The sequence below is a fragment of the Aptenodytes forsteri genome, unplaced genomic scaffold (genome assembly GCF_000699145.1).
Source record: "Aptenodytes forsteri isolate BGI_AS27 unplaced genomic scaffold, ASM69914v1 Scaffold308, whole genome shotgun sequence".
Classification (NCBI taxonomy): domain Eukaryota; kingdom Metazoa; phylum Chordata; class Aves; order Sphenisciformes; family Spheniscidae; genus Aptenodytes; species Aptenodytes forsteri.
Window position 1 is genome coordinate 182,691 of NW_008795475.1, and position 8,717 is coordinate 191,407.

An 8,717-nucleotide genomic window follows, 5' to 3' on the forward strand; every position below is an offset into this window, starting at 1 on the left:
TTCCCCACAGCACAATCTTTGCCCCCCCGCTGCCACTACTCTCCCCTTGCACTGCAGACGCACCGGGGCCGTTCCTTGGCATTTCTGTCCTTGTCTTCACATGGTTCAGCCCAGTCACCCCGCTGCTACCAAGGTGCAAACTGGTGTCTGGCAGCACCCAGTCACCTCTTTTCCCAGCATGGGGCTAGGTGGACCTGCCCTGGTAATTGCTGCTTAGTAAGAGACAGTTTATTACTCTCCTTTTCAGCTCTTTAAACATTTTGTGCTGAACAGTGGAAACAAGCCAGAACTGCAGCGATAAAAGATTCAGCTGTTTCTCATAATTCTCCCCAGCAATTCCTATTCAATTTGGCTCTTATAGATAGAAAAATGCTCCATCTGCTTTGGAAATAGTCATCAAAAAGCCCTTTGTGCAGTGAGGGCACTATTCAGCAAAGACACACATCCAGTCCCCTCTTTAACCTCCTGTTCTCAGCATCGACCCAGCACCATTTACTAATGGCGGAACTCCATCCTGTTCCACCTTCGATGGAGATGAGAACTTGAACAACCTGAGCTGCCTGATCCAGAGCAGGATCCAGACCACCCACCCCACACGCAGACAGTGATAGCACCCGGCCCCAGCTTCACCGCTGGGATTTATAGCTCTCTAGGCAAGGGCACATCCTTTCGGCTCATCCCCCTCATTAGTTCATCACTAATTGTCTCATCAGCCTTTCTCCTGCCCTGCTCCACAGAGGACCTTAGCCTGGGGCAGCCAGCAGAACCACCGCACTGCGCCCAACCAGGAATTTAATTTGTGAAATGGTTGCTTTATCAAGAGCAAAAGCTTTATTTTGTTGGCACCACAACTGCTGAATTTTGTTTCCCCCCCACCAGCCTGCAAGAAGCAAATCCAAATTTCCCTCTGAGCCGCTGCTGGGCCCGATGGCTCCTCTTCCCTCTGCACAAACGTGCCTGCTCCTTTCCAGTAAAAAGCACCAGATTTAGGGGCAGCAGGAGGAAGAAAATTAGGAAATTATTTTTATGCTTCAGCTTGCAGTTTGCCCAAGGCATCAGAGAAGGAACATTGAGGCAATGCAACGTTTCATCAGCTCTTGCGCTTGCAGCCCAGTGCCCCCCGCAGCCTCCCCACTGTGAAAGCGAGCCGGATCCGTGCTGCAAACCGACAGCAGCTACACCACGCAGCCATCCAGTCCTGCTGCGTGGTGTCACCTGCACATTATTCAGACAGCCCCGAAGGAAACCTCCCGGTGTTCAATCACAGCGGCTCAGCAACGCCTATCTCGAGCAGAGGCAAACACCCGCAGGCTGAGGGCAGAGGCTGCGCGGTGCCAGCTCGCCCATCACAGGCTGTCGCCTCTGAGGAGCGTTAAGCAGGATTTTACAAGAAGTGATAAGCCCTGCAGGAAACGAGGAGCTGGTTTTCCTTGGGTGTGCGTAACCACAAAGGAGCAGCTCTGGGCACACCGTGCCCAGATAAGGGATGCCCCAGAGCGCTGGCTTCTGGCCAAACAGCATTACAAGAAACAACAACAAAAAAAGGCCAAAAGCAGACCACCAACCCCCCCAGGACACGAGCTGCCACGAGCCAGAGCTGGGCAAGCACCATTTGTTTTTCCACCACAATCTTGCCAAAAATCAGCTGATACCATCGAGCGTCGTGGCATTACTAAACTTGCTTGGGACATGGAGGCAGAAAATCCCCTGTCACAGGGGCCAGAGGTGCCTCCCCACTCTCTTTAACCACCGTTTTCCAGTTGATCTTACCGGGTCTGAAGAGCTTCGCTACAGTCCGGGATGTCGACCCCAACCCTGGGACAGCATCGCTCATCCATGTTTTCATGCATGACCAAGCAAAGAGCCCGATGTGTCGCGCTGCAAACACAGTCCCTGGTCCCAGGGACATTTCTCCACGTCTGCCACTAATCCGTTATTCGGAGGGTGCCAGGCTAAGCAGCAGTGGCCACAACTGCCCCCGGCCCTCCAGCGTTTCGGCAAAGGCACCATTTCACTGGGAGAAAACGCCCACCCGCAGGGACACGGGGGCTGCACAGGACAGACAGAGCAATTCAATCCTGTTTGTAAAGGCGGGGCAGTGGGATATTTGCTCAGGTCCTCCCACAGCAAGGCAGATCTCTGCCCCTTTTGGGGCAGACCAGAGACCAGGCAGGGTGGCATGGGGAGACCCCAGGACACACGGTAGCCAGGGGGACCCGCTGCCACCACCTCAGACCCAGCTGATGTCACAGTTCCCTTTGTCAATTATTCGACCCAAACCCACTTGCGGGGGGGGCGGGGGGTGGGGGGAAGCCACAGCAGAGCTGGGTTTCCCCTGAGGGAGCATACTACTGCCCAGCTCTGCAGGGACCATGGGATGGGGGCTCCCCAAACTGGGGACCAGGACCATCTAGGAGCAGGGACTTACCCCCCGATGTTTGCACTGCTCGAATATCACCAGGACCACTCAGGCCTGGAGTCTGTAAGCACCGTCTCCTCTAACACCTCCAGCTCCTTCTTGAGTGAGGAACTGGAGTTGAGAATAGGAACAGTGGTGACCGAGACAGGCACGAGGAGCTGTAAAGCAGGGTTTTCCAGACAACAGACACCCGTAGCCAAAATCAGCACCCTGGTGGGCTGCCCTGTGGCATGGCCCCAAGGGTTAGAAGATGACAGGTCCAAGGCTTTCGGAGAGGAAGCCTTGCGTTACCCTGACACTGAAATTATTGAGCCAATGCAGAACAGCATCATCATCAATTGGGAAGCAGCCGAAACCCTGTGGCAGCATCTGTTCAAACATAAGCTTCAGGTTCCCCCCTGAGGAGTATGTGCTGCTCACCACCGAGTCCCCACTCAGCCCCACCACCCACCGAGAGAAGATGGTGGAGGTGGTGTTCGAGTCACCGGGCTCCCCCGGGCTCTTCATCGCCCACCAGACTGTCCTCTCTACCTACGCCCACGGCAGAACCAGCAGTCTGGTGGTGGACGCAGGCTACGCCATCAGCCATGCCGTGCCAGTCCATGAGGGCTATGGCTTAGCACATGATACCAAGAGGATGGATCTGGTGGGGTCATGCCTCTCCTAGTACCTGATGACACTTTTGGGGGAAGTGGGGTACATGCCTAACAACGAGATGGCCCATACAGTGGAAGACATCAAGCACAAGTGCTGCTGCATTGCTTCCAACTTCAAGAACGAGTGCCAGCTCCCACCAGTCAGCTGCACCCTGGATTTTCCCCTGCCCAACGGCCAGACCATCAGCCTCAGCAAGGAGAAGTTTCAACGCCCAGAAGTGCCCTTCAACTCTCTGCCAAAGTAGGGTATTTCCTACGTGGGCGTCCATGAGATGGCCCGGAGAAGCCTTGACCAACTTCCAGAAGAAATCTGGTCGACAATGTACAAAAGCATCCTCCTGTACAGAGGGTCCTCTCTCTTTGAGGGGCTGGAGAAGAGGTTTTGCAGCAAGGTCCTCCGAAGCCTGCCCCCCAACATCGAGGTCAGGGTGGCCACCACACCACTGCAGAGGTACTCAGCACAGATAGGGGGGTCCATCCTCACCTCCTTCAAAGACTTCCAGATGTGGTGGATCTGAAGGGACAAGTACAATGAAAAGGGGCCACCAGAAATGCTACTGAGGGGACACCCATGCCAGGCCCAGGGAGCACTTACACAATTTTCTCATGGTTACAGACCAGGCAGCAGAAAATAATAATAAATGATTTTGTGCTGTCAAGTGTCATCTGCTCCCCAGCCCTGCACTGTCCCCAGCTGAGGGCTGTTTAGGTAAAAGCCACAGGCTCAGGCTGCAGCTGCAGAGATGAAGCCAACAGGTGCTGCTCCTTAAGGACACACCATCTGCCACAGCACTGCCTCTGCAGGGGAAGAGGCAGCCCCACAGGGCAAAGGCTCAGAGGTGATGCTGAAGCCTTGCACTAAGCTACCTGGTCCCCAGGCCCCATCTGTGCTCTGCTGCCTCCCTGCCACCCTCGTGGCCCTGGATGCACATGGTCACTTCCCCATCCCTGTCTCCACAACACCTCGCACAACGCCACATGGCCAAGTTGACGGTACAGATCATGGTGTTCCCTATCGGGGCCACCGCAACAGCGTCAAGGTGACATTGCCACCCCTGCCAGGAGCTCACTGAGATGCAGGAATGGATGCGGGGGTCCCACACCAGCCCAGGCTCACCTCTAGCAGATTTATGCAATGGCTTGGCTGGCACCAGAATTTCATGCTGTGGGTTGCAGCATAGTCGCTCCCTTGGGGCTGCAGCCCATGTACCCAGCAAAGGTCCTATGCTCCCCATGCATGACCCCACAGGGCTCCCATCAAGCAACCAGCCCTTGCAGTCACTCCCAAGCACAGAAAGACAGCCATAAACACCTATATTCATGCAAAAAACAGGTACTCAGAGCAGCCTGTCAAGGGACAGATTAAACCACAGGAGAGAAAGCAAAGCAGAAACCCACAACATCATGACACCTCTCCCAAACCACGCAAGGTATTTTCATACCTGGAATAGAAGGCTGGGAAAAAGACCGCCACAAGCTAGGTACTGCCCAACAGGGAAAAAGGATACCAACTTCCCACCCCAGGGACTCTCTTCCAAGAAGGAGATCTTCTCTTACCCCTCTGGGTTTTATAGGGTTGAGGGTTTATATGCTGCAGCTGCAGCTCCTCCACCACCTTTCACAGCTCCTCAGGACCCGGTCGCCCTCAGCTGTGATCCCTGGCAGGGAACCAGGAGCGTGCCCCAGCACTGGGGCTTGGAGTCAGCTCACAGCCTTGGAGAGGCTAAATTCCCCACAGCTGCACTGTATCAAGGAAAGATTTCCTCACCTCCTACTGGGCATGGGGGGACCTGCGCCCACATTTTTATCCTCTCCCAGTCCTCATTCTTGCCTGTTCAGCCCCAAGGTCTCTATGTCCCGTGAAGACCCCTTATTTAATGCACTCCAGTGGGCAGAGTTAAGGGTACTGTGGCAGGTTTAATCACTGATCTTGAACAGCAACATGGCAGATTTAATTTCCTTTTAATGCAGTGGAGGTGCCTGCTCCCCACTCCAGCACTGCGAACACGCACAGGCTGGAGCGGCCTCGGTCCCCCCCTGCGGCTGTTGCCTGTGAACACCAACACCTGCGCACGAGCGATTTGCTCACTGCAGAGGAGCAAAAGCCACGGGAAATAATATCACAAACAGTGTCAAGGTCAGCACCAAATCCTCCCTCAGACAATCCCCAAGAGAATCGTGCGAAATTTAACAAACTTTTGAGAAACTCCCCCTGACCTTTTGAGGCTGACACAGGGTTTGGTGGAAAGGATGTGGGATGGATATGTGATGCTGCAGGGATGCAGGAAGGATGTTACAGGGACACTGCAATGATGCAGAGCGGATGCTGCAGGGATGGTGCAGGAACGTGGGAGGCATGCAGGGATGCCACAGGGATGCTGCAGGGATGCAGGGGGGTTGTTGCAGGGATGCTGCAGGGATGCAGGAGGCATCTTGCAGGACACTTTCCCACGGCTCTCTGACAAGCAAAGAGTGTTTGGCTCTCAAATTGACTCAAACTAGCCACTTCATTTCCCCTGAAACTTTCCGGAGAAAACAAGTTCTTATCTCACTAGAAACCCAGGCCGCAGATGCTGGGCTGCCTGGGAGGATCAAGCAGCTCTTGTAAGCCAACAGCGGCGCTCCCAGCCTTGGACAACTGCTGGCTGCTGCCTCCCCAGGGATGCACTCGAGGACGGGGCTGCACCTGCGGGGCTGAGCTGCTGGCATCATGTGCCTGGTGCAGCTGCAAACCACAGTCCCGTGTCCTGCGGAGCAGAGAGCTGCACATGTGCTTCCTGTGAGCTGAAAGGGGAAACACGGGGCGACCAGGCACAAACCAAGGGTGTTATTCTGCATCCCTGGTGTCAGCTGAAACGTCGAACACTTGGCTTTCAGCCTATCCCTTTTTCTGTTTAAGGTTTAACAGAGGGACAGGACTCTAATTTTGACTTTGGTTAACTTTGCGGTGAGTGCAGCCCTCTGAGCAGGTACTGCTGTGGCCCACAAAACAGCTGGCACATCTGCAGCGTTTTTAGCCCAGCAAATCCCCCCTCCTCCTGTTTCTGCTCAGCAAAAAGCCAGAGCAGCAGCATCTCTCCCTCCCGACTCACCCCCAGAGCAGCTCAGAGTGATGGAGAGCAGAAAGGCAGAGATCAGTTCCCCTTTCCTACCTCTGCCCGCATGGTGAAATCCTGCCGTGCCTGCCAGCGGTCTTGGAGGCAGCTCCTCTGCCCGCTCCACCACGTCCCCTGTGGATGCCTGGGCACTGCCACCACTGGCTGCCGCCTCGCTCGACCTTGCTCCTGCCGGCACGGCACAGAGCACAGCCACCACACGGGGAAGAAATTGCTCGGCAGTTAGTCAGACACCTCCATCACGCTTTTATCTTCCCAGAGGTACTTTCTGTTGCCCATCGGCTTTTTCCCATGGAGGAGGATGGCTCCTTTCATCGGCTTGAGTGTTTGGGAAGAGGCTCCACGGCGGCAGCGATTGACCAGGGGCTTTTGGTGAGGGTGTGAATTAAAGCACTGTCAGAGCCCTCCTGGACCACAACCACCCTGCCCGCTCTGCACCAGTGCTGGGGAAGCTCCTGTGTTAAAAATCTGCCTTTCACAGCGCCGCAGAAACACCCGCCTGCCGATGCTCTGTGAGGCCCGGGGTGACACGGCCTGTGCACATCAATGGTGCAAATCTGCGACATTTTGCAGATGTGCAAAGCTACCAGTGAATTTGGGGGGTGCCTGGGAGATTGGCACAGCCCAGCAGGATGCCAAGGACTGGTGCTTAGCTCTGGGGTACTGGCCGGTTGCAATCAGGGGCAGCCTCGTCCGGGCAGTGATGGACACAGCTTCTTTGTGCCAAAGGGATCGGCACAGCTCAGAGCTGATGGTAGCTTCCAGGTTACCTCCTAAGTCCTTTTTAGTGATATAAAGTAAATGCGCCATGAACAAGTCACCCTCTGGCACATCACGGGCTGAGGGCCTGAAGGGGACAGGGCAACCCTCCGTGCTCGGTGCTGGAGCCCTGCGCTCCTCTGTCACAGCAACACGCCAGGACTCCACGTGCGTGTTTTAGTGGGATGCAAAAACCCCTCATCTGCACATCTCAGGGAAGTAAGGGACCGGGAAGAAAGGGTTGGTACGATTTTGAGGTTAGTCAAAACACTGCGGTCATTTAGCAGAAAGTATTTTTCTGCTGTAATCTCATTCTCATGCCATGCCAGGTTTTTCTTGCTCTATTAAAGAAACGCAACAAGTGTGGGAGGTGTGAACTAATGCTACCGCACTGGGAAGGTGGTGACGACCTGAGATCTCACAATGATGTTCATCAGACTCCCTACTCAACAGGGGTGTGAGCAAGTACAGTGGAAAAAAGGGGACATAATTGGTCTTTTAAGAAAAAACCCAAACCAAATAGCTGTGAGACAACCTCGTCAGCAAATGCTATTTAAAAGCACAGACATTCGCCTCCTGTCTCCCAAGTGTTAACCTTTAAACGCAGCCTTTCCGCTCCCTTCCCTTTCACTCCTGTGTTTTCTCCTCCACCTGCTCCCCACTTGCCAAAATTGCTCGTGTTTCCCCATCGAGAGCCCACAGCTGTTGCATTCCACCGCGCCGCGATGCATTGTGCCGAGAGCTGCTCCGTCCCTGCCCGCCACCACCCTGTCCCCGCGCTGCCACGGGCTTTGAGGCAGGATGCATTGTGCCGAGAGCTGCTCCGTCCCCGCCCGCCACCACCCCGTCCCCGCGCTGCCACGGGCTTTGAGGCAGCAGCTGGTGATATTTGGCAGAAATGTTTCCCAGCGGCTTGGACATAAGCCTCATTTCTTGTCATTCCTGGGCCAGCTCTCCCAGGGAGGTGGCTAGAGCTGAACCTCCTCAGCGCTCGTACAAACGGGGAGCTGGCCACGAGCATCAACCCCGGTTGCACTGCAGACGGCTGCCCCGTTGTTACGGGCTCTTGCACGCACAGAGCTGCCTCCCTGCTTGGAAAGGTTTTTCCCGGCTGCAGGAGAGACCCGCCGGTGTGGCCATCCCAGCGCTGAGCCTGGTGGGAGGTTTCTCAAGGGAGAGTGACTCCCGTCTGCACCATTGCTTCCTGTCCCAGCTGCGAGGGCAAGAACAACAAAAGCTCGAGCGGTGACGTGGGAGCTTTGCGCAAGAGCCGACGGGGGAAATGCAGCTTGCTACTTTCCAGAGAGCGTCTCATGCTCATCGGCGGGGAGTGGAAACGGCTTTGCAAGGAGAAGGAGAGCCGAGTGCCGCAAAATGTTTTAACATCCCTCACATCACGTCTTCACCCTTAATCTGCACTCCCCAGTGTTTTGAAGTCGGGCGACAAGGCTGGGGCACAGGGTGGAGGAAGGTCCCTGTTTGGAGAATGAGGGCTTTGCGGCACGCAGTCCATCACAGCCCAGGAGCGCACCTCCCCGGTGGGGCTCTGGCACCGGTTGGGGACGGCTGCTGGGAGCACCGCAGCCCCCACCCCACCCCTGCATCCCCCCCCCGGAGCACGACGGTACAGAGGAAATGAATGTGTCTTTGCACACCCTTTACCCAATCCACAGCAATTTAAAGAAAAGCGGGATGAGGCTGAGCTGCGCCTTGTCCTGCACCCAGGAAGCTCCTTCGGGCCAGGCAGGCTCATGGCGGGAGGCTACG

At 55.6% G+C, this 8,717-nt stretch overlaps 1 pseudogene; it reads left to right on the forward strand.

The window, feature by feature from the left end:
- The first annotated feature begins 2,377 nt into the window (after positions 1 to 2,377).
- On the forward strand, positions 2,378 to 3,710 carry LOC103900469 (annotated as a pseudogene).
- The last annotated feature ends 5,007 nt before the right edge of the window (positions 3,711 to 8,717 follow it).